The following is a 14,305-nucleotide window of genomic DNA, read 5'->3' as shown; positions in this document are numbered from 1 at the left end:
CGTCGCCGGTCCTGCTGCTGCTGGGCGAGGAGGACGAGGACGAGGAGGGCGCGGGCCGGAGGCGCAGGGCGCGCGGGCGGCTGGCCGAGAAGCCCCGAGGGGGCGCGGAGGAGGACGACGACGACGAGGAAGAGGACGAAGAGGTGGTCGTCGAGGTGGTGGACGGCGACGAGGACGACGAGGACGCGGAGGAGCGCTTCGGGCCCCTCGGACCCGGCCGTGCGCTTCCCAAGGGCCCGGCCCGGGGAGCGGCGAAGGTGCGTGCCGGGGGAGCCGCGGGCTCTCGGGGCAGCCGGGCGCCGGGGAGCGAGCGAGGGAAGGAGGGAGGCCGAACGGCGCTGTGCTGCGCGGGCCGGGAGGGGTGTGTCAGGCGCCCGTGGGCAGCGCGCGGAACTGCTGCTCGGCGGAGCCCTGGCGGCCTGGCGTTGCTCAGAGGCCGGGCGGGTTCGTGGTCCCGCGTGCCTGTGGGAGAAGAACGCTTCTCCTGGGCACGGCGGGGAACTTGGGAGCGGGACGAGGTAGGAGAGGATCGCCCCTGATCGGCCCGGCGTTGACATTTTTATTCTGCTTTGGGGACGCAGGAGTGTTTCCCTTGTTTAAGCTTCTGGAAACTAGCAAGCAGCCTGCTCCACCTCCCTCCACCTGAGAGCAGTTGTTGATCCGTTTTCATCACAGGCACTTGTGAAGGAATCGTGAGCCTGTGCAGCAATGACCAGGACCTTGGTTCCCGCGTGTTTTTTGCTGGTGCCCCCCTTCCTCCCCTCGCTTTTCCTCGCCTTCCTTAAACTGGACGTCCTAAACATTTTTGTGTCTGCCCCCTCCCCGCCCATAAGGTTACAGCTGAGGGAAGAGGAAAGCGAGAAAGGTGGTGGTGGTGTGGTGACGTTCACAGTGATTGCCAGTTTCGGCTAATGCTCGCCAAGTCCCCATCCGCGCTAAAGCACCGAGTGATCTTTCCGTTTTTGTATCTTCAGGAGATAAAGGGTTTATTATTACACAACTGACTGGCTGAGGTTCCATGCACGCTATTGGACAAAGCAAACTGCGTTGAGGTTCATGCACCGTGTACGTTGCTAAGAAGTTTTGAGGGCAGCAAGTGGCAAACTAGGGAGAGTTGTTTCTCTCCAGATAGCAGAATAGCTCAAAATTCTTGTGAGTTTTCAGAAGAAAATGCATAATAAACAAGTTGATAGATATTATTGTTTTTAAAATCTCCTTGTATCCGCTCTCAAAAGTGGCTGGAAGCTTGAACTTATATTTACAATGAAAAGTTCAACAGCAGTTAGGGCAGCCCCACAATAGTTGTGGGAATGTGTTTCTTTTCTAGGCCACCCTGAAGTACGACTGCCTGGCTCCCGGTGTGAGAAGATTTGAGCAAATGGTCATTTGGGTGATAGTTTTTGACAGCTGCCTGCTGGAATCTGGAGTGCCCACACTCATTACTCGGTCTGCTGAAAAGCCTGCTTTGTGTGGCAACAGGCTATAGCTGGGTTTCAATTAAGTTCCATAGCATCAGTGACACTGAATAAGACAGACTCCTTAGCGGTTTTGCTCAGACACACTCAATGTGTCAGGGGGTTTGAACAGTGATTACACAAATTGAGATGGAAAAATTAATAAGTTATGCTCTGTGATCCAAGCAGGCCCCATGTAGGAAAGAAGCCTGTTCTTTAAACCCAGAATAGGGTGTGATCGTTAGCATTAGCAGAAAAATTTTTTCACATCTCCAAATGAATTCAAATTCTTTCAAATTTCTAACACATTGCTTTGCTCACAAGTTTTATAGCACATTGCTCACAACTTCTGAGAAGTTACATGTTGAATATGCCGCGGTATAATTTATCTTCTTTCATCACTTTAGCGATATCCTGAAACTGCATCTGAAGAGATTTTTTTTAATGGAACATAACAAATTCATTTGCATTTCTGTGTATCCATGTGCTCATTTGTTTGACAAATATTTACCGAGCACCCCCTTTGTGCCAGGTGCTACTGTGGAACACAGCAGGGTATGACTTTATCATGCTTGCACATGTGTGCGACGTCATAGCATAGCAGTCAGCCGACGTGTGATCATGACACCTAGGATTTGTGCTGTAGCAACTTCAGCCTTCCTGAGGGGAGCTGGTGACCATGCCAGAGCTGGTTATGTCAAAGAGATGGGGCTTGATTCCTAGCTGCTTTCATAGATCTCCCCTCCTTTCCCATCTTAGCAAGTCTAGCAGGTTATCAGTGCACAGATATTTATGACCTGTACTTTAAACATATTACAATTATATTTGTGTATGTAGCGTGCACGTTTGCAGTGGTATGTGTAGGGAAATCAGAGGGCAGCTTTGTATGGAGTCCTTCCTTCCCACCCACCTTTCTGCTTTCCAGAGCTCAAACTCAGGTTGTCATGCTTGCACAGCAAATGTCCCCACCCTCTGGACATCTAACTAGTTTTACTTACGACTTGCAGGAAAATACCTCTAAGACTTCTGTTTCCTCCTTCCTGCTTAAGAATCACATTTGTCTGATTTAGGAGCTGTCGCAGAAATTGCTCTGGAGCCAGTGGGTGGAAATTTACTATGGCTATGTATTGCAGTGAGTACCAGAGTGAAGGAGGGCAGCCAGTGGCGGGGATGGCAGGCAAGCAGTTTGAAACAGCCTGGTTCTTCTGCCCACTGCATCCTCCTTACGGATGTAAATCAAGTACACTGAGGGCCTGAGCTGATCCTGCCATGGAGCTTGGATCAGGACTGAGGAAACCGAAGCAGGGGGTGGGGGATGGGAAAAACCTAGGGTAACTGGGAGGGAAATGGTGCTAATTTTCTTTAGATTCTAGAAAGAAAGAGAAGGCTTCTGGTGAGGGGAGTGACACCCTTCTTGGGAGGGGACATATGATCTGTAAGCAGAGACATGTTGTGTAGGATCCTCCCAAGATCCAAGACCAGGAAGTAGCGATTGTAACTCTCAGTTGAGAAGCTGGAACTTGGCAGGAAGGAGGTCCGTGTCCGAGGAAGGCCTGGGCCAGTATAGAGAAAGGAGGCCCTTTAAAGATACAGTGTGGTGTGTCTGGGAGGTTTCATCAGGAAGAGCTCTCCAGGTGGCTGGTAGGAGGAGGATGGAGAGCAGTGAGGTACTGTCGCTCATACAACCCTCGGAGACTGAGTGCTCCTTGGCATTAGCGGCCTGCGGGAGTGGGCTGAAGACAGTGGAACCAATTCAGGGTCCCTTGTGAAGCTCATCCTGCCAGAGTGTTTGATGGCCTGGGTGAAGGACGCAAAGGAAGAGAGGAATGAACTCCTGGCAAAGGATGCTGTGAGCCCTTTGCCGAGACTGGGGGAACTGCAGGCCGGAGGGCTCTGTTAGGACAGATGAAGAGTGAGGTGATGGGAGGCTTGGAGGGGGAGGTTGCAGGCAGGCTGGTGTGCTTAGGATAAGGATCTGAGGGGGAGGCCTGGGCTAGAAAGGGAATTTGAAAATAAGCAGCCTGTTGATGTCAGAGGTCATACGGGCCGGCCTCTGGATGCAACACCACTTCAGTGGGTTCTAGGAGAAGCTGGTGGAGGTGGTCGAAGCAGTATCAGATGTGTAGAAAATGAGCACTCGGGAGGCAGAGGCAGATGGATCTCTGTGAGTTCGAGGCCAGCCTGGTCTACCAAGGGAGTTCCAGGACAGGCTCCAAAGCTACAGAGAAACCCTGTCTCGAAAAACCAAAAAAAAAAAAAAAAAAGAAACCAAAAACCGAGGGACAAGTAGTAAGATGTTGAATAAATACAAAGAGACATTCCTTGGAACTTGGTGCTGTTTTTTTTTTTTTTTTTAAAGGTTCATTCTTACGTGTCTGGATGCTATGCCTGCATGTCTGTGTGTGCACCGTGTGTGTGCAGTGCCATGGAGCCCAGAAGAGGGTGTCATCTCCCTGAACTGGAGTTAGATGGCTGTGAGCCCTCATGTGGGTACGGGAATTGAAGCGAGGATTTCTGAAAGAGCTGCCAGTGCCCCTAACCACTGAGCCATATCCCAGCCCCCACCCGTTATTCCTGAAAGAAGTTTGTGTTATAGTCAGCTGGACTGAGCCTTGACGGCAAGGCGAGGCTGTTAGGGTATGTGTATAGAACTCTCGGGAGTAAGAAAGGTCTATTTTGTTTCTTACAGGTGAGGTGAAGTGAGCTCAGGACTAGTGATGAGAATGCCGGGCCTTGTCTGAAAGACAGCACACCTGGTGGTTTTCTGTTGCTTTGAAACTTTGTTCCAGATTACCATACTTTTAACCCTCCTTGGACATAGCCAAGTCTTCCATGTGTTAGGACTCCAGTTTCAGCCTGAATTTTACCTGTTGCTAAGTCTCACAAAGCCACAGATTAGATGGGCTGATTTCTCATTCGGAGTTTGGCCAAGAAAGAATTCCCTGCTGCTAGGTGCAGAATGAAGCGGTGGAATTCATTTCTCTGAATGAGAAAGACGGAGGGCCCCAGCTTCTTGCTGACTGCACCTAAGTGCTTCGTCTTTCCTGGAGCTCTTACTCCTCCAGTGTCTCCTTCCTACAGCGGTTTCATGTAGGCCTCCTCAGGATGGCCTCTTGTTTTATCAAACAAGCAAGGAGAATCTTGGGGCCACCGGTAGGGTTATATTCCATGGGCAGACATGATCTCCCTGTCTTTGCCACATTGTCTTGGTTGGAAACAAGTTAACAGGTTGTGCCTAGTCTAAAAGGCAGAGATTATCCAAGTAGGTGGAGATGTGAGGATCACGGGCATCATCCCTGGGAAGTAAGAAAGGAAACAGGAGCGGAGGGGGTGGAGGGGTGTCACTGCAGAGGGAGGACCTGGAACCCAGGTGGAAGAAAACTGCCCTTTGAACTCTTCCGTGAACTGGAAAGGCAGAGACGGTGGAGGACTAGCTGGGGTCCAGGTTTTATATGGATGATGATGGTCAGGTGACTAGCGCATGCCGAGAGCCTCTGTCCTCCCCACGCAGAGAGCGGGAGCAGTGAGAGTGACCTGAGGTTGCATTACGAGCTGGAGACGTGTCTGGGAGAGCAGGAGAGTTGCCAGACTCCATAGAGAGCCCATCTGGGGTTTGCGGTTCCGTGTTTATAGAGCAAGAAGCTTGCCTGGGCGTGTGGTTTCCCCAACTCCATGCTCTGGCCTCCTGCACAGAATGATAATCATAAAAGCAATCCCAGCGAACACATATGGAGTGACTCACGTGGCCAGTGCGATTGCTTTCCCCTTCACCAGGCATAGCCAGCATGAGTGAGAGGTAGGGCAGGTGGGACTGTTACTTTTACAGCAGGGACAAACCGCCCTGGGCAGTCTTCTGCCAGCTGCCCCTGTGGAAAAGGCAGGGTGGAGGAGGGTGGAGTTTCAGCGGGAGTCCTGGATGTGGAAAGGAGAGGGACTGACTGGTTCTTGCTGGTGCTGCCTGGGCTCTGAGGGACCATGGGACACAGAATAGTAAGGGCAGGAGAGACTGGGGCGGAGTAATAAAACAGTTGTGGAGGAAATAGAGGTTAAGTCAATAAAGCCATGACAATGAGGTTTCAAAAGAGTGCTAAGAGTGTTTACTGCATCCTTTTGAGGCAGGAATTATCCTAAATATTTCACCTGAAAGAGGACTTCCTGAGGCTTCTGTTCTCCAGCTGGGGATACCAGCATAGGTGATATCCCACTTCAGGATAAATGGTTGCAAATAGAGAATGAGTTTGCCACCATAGCCTGGGCTTTTATCCACACCTTGTTCTCTGTGGTCTGTTTGGGTCTTGTGTTTCTAGGTTCTTACCACCATATTCAAATAATTTTAAATGCACATGTATAGTAAATTAGCAAGAAGTTTTATTTCATTTAAAAATTTCTGTATGGTGGTGGTGGTGGTGTGTGTGTGTGGCAGGTGCACATGTGCTGCATGTACATGTGGAAGTCAGGACAGCTCTGGGGGGAGTTGGGTCTGTCTTTCTGCTGTGTTGAGGTGAGGTTCTTGTTGTCTGTTACACTGTGTACTCTGGGCTAGCTGGCCTGTTAGCTCCTAGGAGATTCTCTTGTTCCTGCCTCTCGCCTTTTGTCTTACAGTAAGCATGTGATACCTATAGAAGCTTCCCACCACATCCACCTTTTTAAAAACCTCCCTCTTGTATCAAACTGAGGCCCTTGGGCTTCTTCTGCCCAAATGCTTTGATCCGCTGAACTTTCTCACAATCCCAGTGTGCTTTACTCAGAGAGACTATACAGAGTGCACTACTTCAGCTAGAATGGCTAAGAGTAGCAGTTATTGTTTGGGGCTTCCTTTAATGGGGTCCAGGAGGAGTTGGTTGCTATGGGGAGCAGCACAAGTGACCCTCTGTTTTGATTGACAAGCTTGAGGTATGTGAGTCTTTCTTTAGTGTGTGTGTTCTTTTCCACATGCGTGTGCACACACAGGCATAAAGTGGGAAAAGGGGATTTCCCCTCAAAGTTGCATAGTTGGCCTTGCAGTTTTTAACTGGTTCAGGCTGGACTGGCCCTCTGCCTCGAGTTTCCAGACACAAACCAGGACATTTTTAAACAGAAACTAAACACAAAAGGAGAATTACCAAGGAGCTGCCAGAGAAAGGGAGGCCAGTGCATTGTTGGAAGCCGAAATCAGGATATAGGTAGATGCAGCTCAGTGCAGTCCAGGTTGCCGAGTGCATTGCTGGAAACAGTGTGTGGATATAGGGGGCTTTCCATTCACTTGGCTGTTCCAGTCTGAAACCCTCTGACATGCAGCTAGGAACTACTGCCCATTTTTCACTGATGGCGGAGAAAGCAGAAACATTGATGCTGCTGAGTATCTGGAATGCACTGCTTTATTGCTGTAGTGCCCCTCCCTGCATTTCATCATAAACTGAAACAAGAAGAAAAGCTCGGTATTACAATGATGTCTGTTTCCCGTGCGTAAGGTGTATTTGCATACCCACACTCCTCCCCAGTAACTCTGACCCTCTCCTGAGAGGACTCTGCAAATACTGACTGACCGGTGAGCAATACTTCAACCGAGGTTTTACTAACAACCCAATAAAAGAGCAGTGTCAAACAGAGGAAGGCTTTAATGATATCTCCATTTTTGGCAAAGACAGAACAGTGGGGAGCTTGGATAACAAGACCCAGGACAGTGCTTTCCAGTGCTATGTAGAAGTTTAACCAAGCAGAACTCAGCAATCTAGAGAGTTTGATAATTCAGTGATATAATAAATTACGAGGAACCTGAAAGTTCATCAAGATTTCCTGCATTGAAAAACTGCGGAGAGAATGCTCTTAAATGAAGGAATGTATGTCAGCAAGACTGTTCTCAGTGCCCCTAGTGTTAATTAGACATGGTCCATGGCTGTGTGCCAGCTCTCCAGGGGTGGCTAACACATTTTCCAGCTTATCTCTTGACCATCAGATGACTCAAGGCGCCTTTGGCAGGGACCCCGTGTCCCACACTGCCTTCCAGTTTGCTAACAAGTGCATGTTTTACAGATTGTCTGTGTTGGCTCACAGAGAAGGTGTGTGCTGAAGATACCACACACAGTTGTCCTTTAGAGACCTGTAGACCGCTGGAGTTAGAAGGGACACGGAGATCAACTAGTAATCTAATTCCCTGCCTTGTCTGTGGAGGACGCAAATACCTGGCCAACTCTGCCTTTTGATACCAGGCCTCTCTCTGCCCACCCGTAGTCACCACCCTCTTCTGTGGTTGACCCTCACACAACTCTATTGGAGTTGTGGATAGGGACGTCACCGTTTTCCAAAGTATTCAGCTTCTAACTTTGAAAAGCTCATTCTCCTGTGTTACTGTGGGGGTGGGGTGGGATGCCTGACTTGCCGCTGGTAGGAATCCTGCCTGGGCCTGTCCCTTTCCCCCTCCCTGTGAGGCTTTCAAAGGACATGCATTCTTAAGAGAGTGGTTACAAATAGAAAGTCACTGTGAGCAGCTGGCCCTGACCCCTTGTGCAGCGTGTACCTGCTAAGTTTGCCTAGAGTCTCTTCTGTTAGCACTTGGCCATGGTTGTATAGGACTGCCCATACCACAAGATTAACAAAAGGGGACCTGAACCCCCTTACCTCTTAATGAGAAGGAGCCAAAGCGAGCAACAGCGCTTGCACATGGCTGAACTTTAAATCCCCGGGACTGGATTCATTTAGCCCCATCCCAGTTAGATGAGCATGCGCTCTGGGCTCTGGCGGTCCTGAGGGATGGATGCCTGCTGTTCCTGCCCTGCTGCACCCGCAGATCAGAACTGTGATATTTGCCTAAGTCAGACCTTCAGCTGCCCGGTACAGTTTCATCTTAGGCGAAGGCACAGCTTCTGACTGAGTTTTGGAAGCATTTCACAATTCTGCAAGCTCTCATTGACCAACCTTGTGGCTCAGCCAGATACCTGACTCCAAATCAGGATGATTCGTGGCTGTGCTCATTCTTCACAGGGAACTAGCAGTGCCCGGGCTGCCTCTGCTTCCAGGAGCCCACAGCCCGCCAGATGCTCTGTAGGGAGGTGTGAAGTCCTCTGCTCCCTTCGCATCTCAGACGATCATGATTCTTTCTTCCAGGCCAATTTACTGGGTCACAACTTGGCATGCAATTTTGATATATACCTTAAAACAATGCAACCAAACAATTTATATAAAGAAAATTTTATGGTCTGGTCAGGAGGTAATTCCTAGACTGAATTTTGCAAGTGCCTGCAGTTGTTGCTCTTTAGTGAGTAAGAAGGAACAGAATATATAACTCTGAAATATGGGGGGTAGAATAGGAATGATTGAATTCATTTCACTGAAGACACTGTTTTGGAAAATCTTGTGTTAGAGTTTGTGGGAAAGACAGATTTAATTGTCGAGGTTGTGTGTGTGTGTGCGCACACATGCACATACATGCATCTGCATATGGAGGCCAGTGGTCATTGTTAGGTATATCATTCACCGTTAAGTTAATTAAAAGCTTATTTATTGTGGGTTTTTGGAGTGTGTGTATGTATGTCCACATATCATATATGAGGACTTAGGTCCCCCTGTGGCTGGAATGACAGCATTGTGAGCTGCCATGTGCTGGGTCATGTCTCCAGTCTCACCATTTTGTGTTTTGAAACAAGGTCTCTTACTGAATGTGGAGCCCATTGGTTCAGCTAGACTGGCTGACCCGAGCACCCTCAGGATCAGCGTCTTTGCCTCCTCAGCTTTGCGGTGTGCACTGCCATGCCTGGCTTTTTATGGAGGTACCGCAGATCTGAACTGCTGTGTGGCAAGCTTCTTACTGACTTTTTGGAGAGTCTAAACATCACAGAAATGTACATTTGGATTGGGGGTAGTTTACTGACTGACGGAGCCCTGTCCGCAGCCTCTTCTGTAGAGTTTTGGAGAGTCTAAACATCACAGAAATGTGCATTTGGATTGGGGTGGTTTGGGTTGTAGGACCCCTCAGGTCCGTGAGGGTGAAGAAGTAGAAAGTACCTTTGGGCGCGTTCTGCGAGGGCTTGGTTCTGTGGCTTCCCCTGTGTCCCTTTCATAGTGGAAGGTGTAAGGATAGTGCTGTCTCTATTTTAGGACACACCGAGTAGCCAATCAAAATGAGTGAATATCAAGTGTGACAGACAGCGTTTTAAATTTAATCCAATCTGTCTGCCTGCCTCCCTCCCGCACTCCCTCCCTCCCTTCTTTCTCTTTCTTTTAAAGACTGTATATCCTACAATTTTATTTGCCAAATCTTTCAGTCAGGGTAATTCTCTGCTGATGGGACCTTCAGTGTCATCTCTTTATAAGGTGCCACAGGAGCAGACTTGAGTCCAAGCCGACAACCCCGCAGTGCCCCCAGCTCACTGCTAGTTTCTGTCAATTGGGACACGCTGCAGAGCAGGCTCTGGCTTCAATCAAGCCTGTGACCGGCCTCACTGACAGGCTCCTCTGCTTCCGTGTTAGCAGTTGTTGGAGAAAGTGGCCCAGAGACCTCCCCAATGTGGCAGTGAATGGCAGTACAGGTCCCTCATGATTTTTAGAAAGCATTGGTTTGTAAATGATTTACAGTCCCCAGTCCTCTGGTATTGTGCCTCCAAGGCATTCCAGTGAGCTGCCTCCGCAGCTGACCCACCTGAGCTGGGGCTGGGTAGTGAGCTTTATCCTTCCCTCCCAGACCAATATAGTCCCCGAGGCCAGAGGCTGTTGCTCTTCGGCTTGTGGTCTGGTTGGACCTGTAGCTCAGTCGCTGCTGCCCCAGTGACCACAGCGTGTGGGCTCTAGCAGCCTCTCTTCCTCATTTGCATGACTAAGAATCTCTGGTGTGGGCTTGCCCTTCCTAGATTTCTGTCTCTGGGACTTGGGTGGATGGGATCCTTAGCCTGAAGTTTATGTGCTGTTCTTTATCTCCTGGGAGGGAGCTGCCCAGTGAGACAGGATTCTGAGTCAGCTCTGGAAAATCCAGGTAAAAACAGAGAACAGGTTTTCTCCCATAATAAAACCTTTGAGTGAGTTGGAAGAGTCACAGAGCACAGACCCCAAGGAAAGGAGTCCTTGAGTGTGTACCAAGGCCATTGGCAGCTTCTGGAATGATGAATACAGTTGCATCGTTTGTCTATTTTACAAGCTTTTTAGACTGAACGCTCCTCCCCTGTTTAAGAGCACTTTTCCTTTGGGTACCTTTAGGAAATACTGGTTTATAATTCCTTTTTTTCAGTGGGAGAGCCAGAAGTGTCTGCCTAATGACTTTATAAAGAACTGAAAACCTGGGCCGGGAAGATGGTTCAGCAGGTAAAAAATGTATGCTTGTGTGAGTCTGGTGTGATGACCAGAATTCAACCCCCAAGAGTCACATTAAAAAAAAAAGCTGGCTAGGCAGTGTTGGCGCACACCTTTAATCCAAGCACTTGGGAGGCAGAAGCATGTGGATCTCTCTGAGTTCGAGGCCAGCCTGGTCTACAGAGCTAGTTCCAGGACAGCCAGGGCTACATAGCGAAATCCTGTCTTGAAAGACCAACGGGTGTGTGTGTGGGGGGGGGGGGACTGGGAAACAAAGCTGAACAGCTTCCTGTGTTGGTTCCCACCTGTAATCCCAGCACCTGTGGCAGGATAGGAGGTGGACACGGAAACGCCACTCGGAAACGTGGAGTTCACAGTGAAGGAAGACAGCGAGCCCTGCCTCAGAGCCGAGTGGGAGGGGCTTCAGAGAGTTGTGCTCTGACCCCCACTTGTTTGCTGTGGCATACGTGCCCCGCCCCCAGCCCCCGCCCCCAGCGCCCCGCCCCCAGCGTCCGCCCCCAGCACTCATACTTGATGGCCACACTAAATTTATTTTATTTTAGAGATTTTTTTGGTTTTTTGAAACAATGTTTCTCTTTATAACAGTCCTGGCTGTCCTGAAACTCTTTGTAGACCAGGCTGGCCTCGAACTTACTGAGATCCCATCTGTCTCTGCTTCCCAAGTCACTGAAGCCCAGCTGAGATTTTATTTTTTTAAGGCAGCGTCTCACTAAGTAAGTCTGGCTCTCCTGGAACTTGCTGTGTAGACTAGGCTAGTCTTGAACCCACAGAGATCTGTTTGTCTGTGCTTCTCAAGTGCTGTGGTTAAAGGTGTGCACCATCGCACCTGGCAGTTCATTTTTAGCGCACATGTATGTTACATGAGTGTACCTGGAGAGGCTAGAAAGGGGTGTCGGATGCCCTGGAACTGGGCCACAGGCAGTTAGAAGCAGCCTGGCATGATTGCTGGGAACTGAATTTATCCTCTGTAAGACCAGTGAGTGCCTAAACAGTAAACTCTTTCCCCATTAAAAACAAACAAACAAACAATCATCATCATCATTTTGAGGTAGGGTCTCACATAGCCTATCTGGCTAGAAACTCATAGAGATCCACCTACCTATGCCTCCTGAATGTTGGGATTAAACGTAAACCCCTATGCCCCGCTAAATGGTCTTATTAATAAAGTAAACTGTTAACAGGCATGGTGGTACCCAGGTGTAAACTTGTCTACTCTGGAAGGTTGAGGGAGGAGGATCACTTGAGCCCAGGAGTTAGAGACCAGCCCTGGCGAACAGTAAGATCCCATATGCAAATAAACAACAAACATTGTCATGTACAGAGAAGAAATAAAGTGTTCTTAATGGGCCAGACAGGTAGATTCAATATTGATTTTTGGGGGAATTATTTCATCTGGTACATTTTTGGCTTTTCTAGCTATAAGCCTCATTCTCTGTGAAAGGTAGAGAACACTAACTCTCTAGGAGCCCAAATAGGGAGATTTGAGAAATGTGGTTGTACAGATTTAAAAATATTGAGGGAGCAAAACACCACAAGGCATTTACAGCAGATTATTAATCTGTCTTCACGTCCCCAAAGAATAATGATGGGATGCCAGAGCAGCATAAATGAAAGGACTTCTTCAGTTGACTAAGATGAGGGATTGACACCGTTCTGTGGGCACAGAGCGCTGAGTGCCACGGGACGGACTCCTGGATGTTGCTAAACATTGTTACGTGTCCCACCACTCAGCACCTCACAGCTTACAGCGCTCCTCATGGCTAGCCTCCTTAGACCCTCTGGATAAACGCAGAGGTTCTTAACAATTTCCTTGTTTTGTGGTTGTGGAGAAGAAGCACAGAAATGGCAGCTTCTATGGAAAGAAATACATATGAGGTAATTTCATATCAAATGACACAGATATTTGTCAAACATTTCAGAAAACAGTTGGGACCAACAGATTTAAAAAATAATTGGAGTCGGTACCTAAGCAACAATGGAAACTCAAGGAGAGAGGAGACTTTTTTGGATCAACTTACAAATTAAAACAATGTGAATTCGTAAGTTGTCAAGTGTCTGCACGTGACTTGTGTCACGCAGTCAGCTGTGTTATTCGCTGAACACCCAGCTGCACATTTTCTGTTAATTTGGGTCGAGATCGAAAGTTTAATTAAGAACACGTTCTTCAAATGCATGTTTTGGACAGTGTTTTCAATTAGTAGATCCATGTTCTTCCAACTCAAAGTGAACCTAACAAAATACTAGAAAACTAATGAAAAGATTTGAATGACCATCTTAGAACAGAAAACCAGTGTGAAATGTTCTGTTTGGAGGAGAACTAGTGTTGCTCCGTCATATGTGCCTGTAGCAACAGTGCTGGGGTGGACGAAGAGCTGGGACGGTTGAGGACCTGAACTCCGTCCTCAGAGCCCAGGTGAGGAAGCTTGCTGCTCAGCCAACACTGCCTGGTTGATGCTCACTAATTAAGAGCTCTTGCTGTTCTTCCAGAGGACCCTTGTCTTTTCAGGGGCCTTCCTCATTTTTATCATTATTTTAAAACTCTGTGTGTTTGAGGTTCCCAAGGAGGTCTGAAGAGGGTGTGAGATGCCGCTGGAGTTGGAGTGACAGGTGGTTGTGATCTGTCCGGTGTAGCTGCTGGCAACTGCATTTGAGTCCTCTTCAGGAAAAGCAAGTGTTCGTAAGTTCTGAGCCATCTCTCCAGCCCAAAGATTAACTCTGCATGTATGTGTGCAGATGTTCACTTTTGTGCTGGTGTCTGTGGAGGCAGGAATGAAGTGGTGGCTCCTCTGGAGCTTGGTCACACGCAGTTACACTCCACCTCATGTAAGAACCCCTGAAGCTCACACACAGTCACACGCGGTCACACTCCACCTCATGTAAGAACCCCTGGAGCTCACATGCAGTCACACGCGGTCACACTCCACCTCATGTAAGAACCCCTGGAGCTCACACGCAGTCACACACGGTCACACTCCACCTCATGTAAGAACCCCTGGAGCTCACACGCAGTCACACACGGTCACACTCCACCTCATGTAAGAACCCCTGGAGCTCACACGCAGTCACACACGGTCACACTCCACCTCATGTAAGAACCCCTGGAGCTCAGTCACACGCGGTCACACTCCACCTCATGTAGGTACTGGGAGCTTAAGTCCTGTGCGACAGCAGGACGCTCTTGTTTCGAGATAGGGTTTCACTGTGCAGCTCAGCTGACCTGGAACTCACTCTGTGGACCACACTGACTTGGACTCAGAGATCCACCCGCACACTGGCTTGGACTCAGATCCACCTGCACACTGGCCTTGGACTCGGAGATCTGCCCGCTTCTGCGTATTGGGATGAAGGCGTGGCATGAAGGCATGTACCATGATGTCTGACCTAGCAGGAAGCACTCTTTACTGCTGAGCCATCTCTCCAGTCCTCACATTTTTGAGTCAAGATCTCTTGCTGGTTTGGACCTTGAGATTTCTGTCCGGTGCTCCAATGTGGGTCTCTGTCTCTGTCTCTGTCTCCTTTCATCGCCTGATGAAGGTTAATATTCAGGAGGATGCCTATATGTTTGTCTTTGG

At 48.9% G+C, this 14,305-nt stretch overlaps 1 protein-coding gene across 1 annotated transcript in view; it reads left to right on the top strand.

The window, feature by feature from the left end:
* Nucleotides 1-8: 8 nt before the first annotated feature.
* The window catches only part of Znf704 (zinc finger protein 704), a 199,916-nt gene continuing 185,619 nt past the window's right edge, over nt 9-14,305 (top strand). Inside the window, exon 1 of the mRNA XM_005361805.3 lies at nt 9-257. The gene's annotated coding sequence lies outside the window, so the exon portion shown is untranslated. The remainder of the gene's footprint in view (nt 258-14,305) is intronic.

This window comes from Microtus ochrogaster, linkage group LG5 (genome assembly GCF_000317375.1).
Source record: "Microtus ochrogaster isolate Prairie Vole_2 linkage group LG5, MicOch1.0, whole genome shotgun sequence".
Taxonomy (NCBI): domain Eukaryota; kingdom Metazoa; phylum Chordata; class Mammalia; order Rodentia; family Cricetidae; genus Microtus; species Microtus ochrogaster.
The sequence above is the reverse complement of the archived record's forward strand: the minus strand, read 5'-3'. Positions and strand labels throughout refer to the sequence as shown.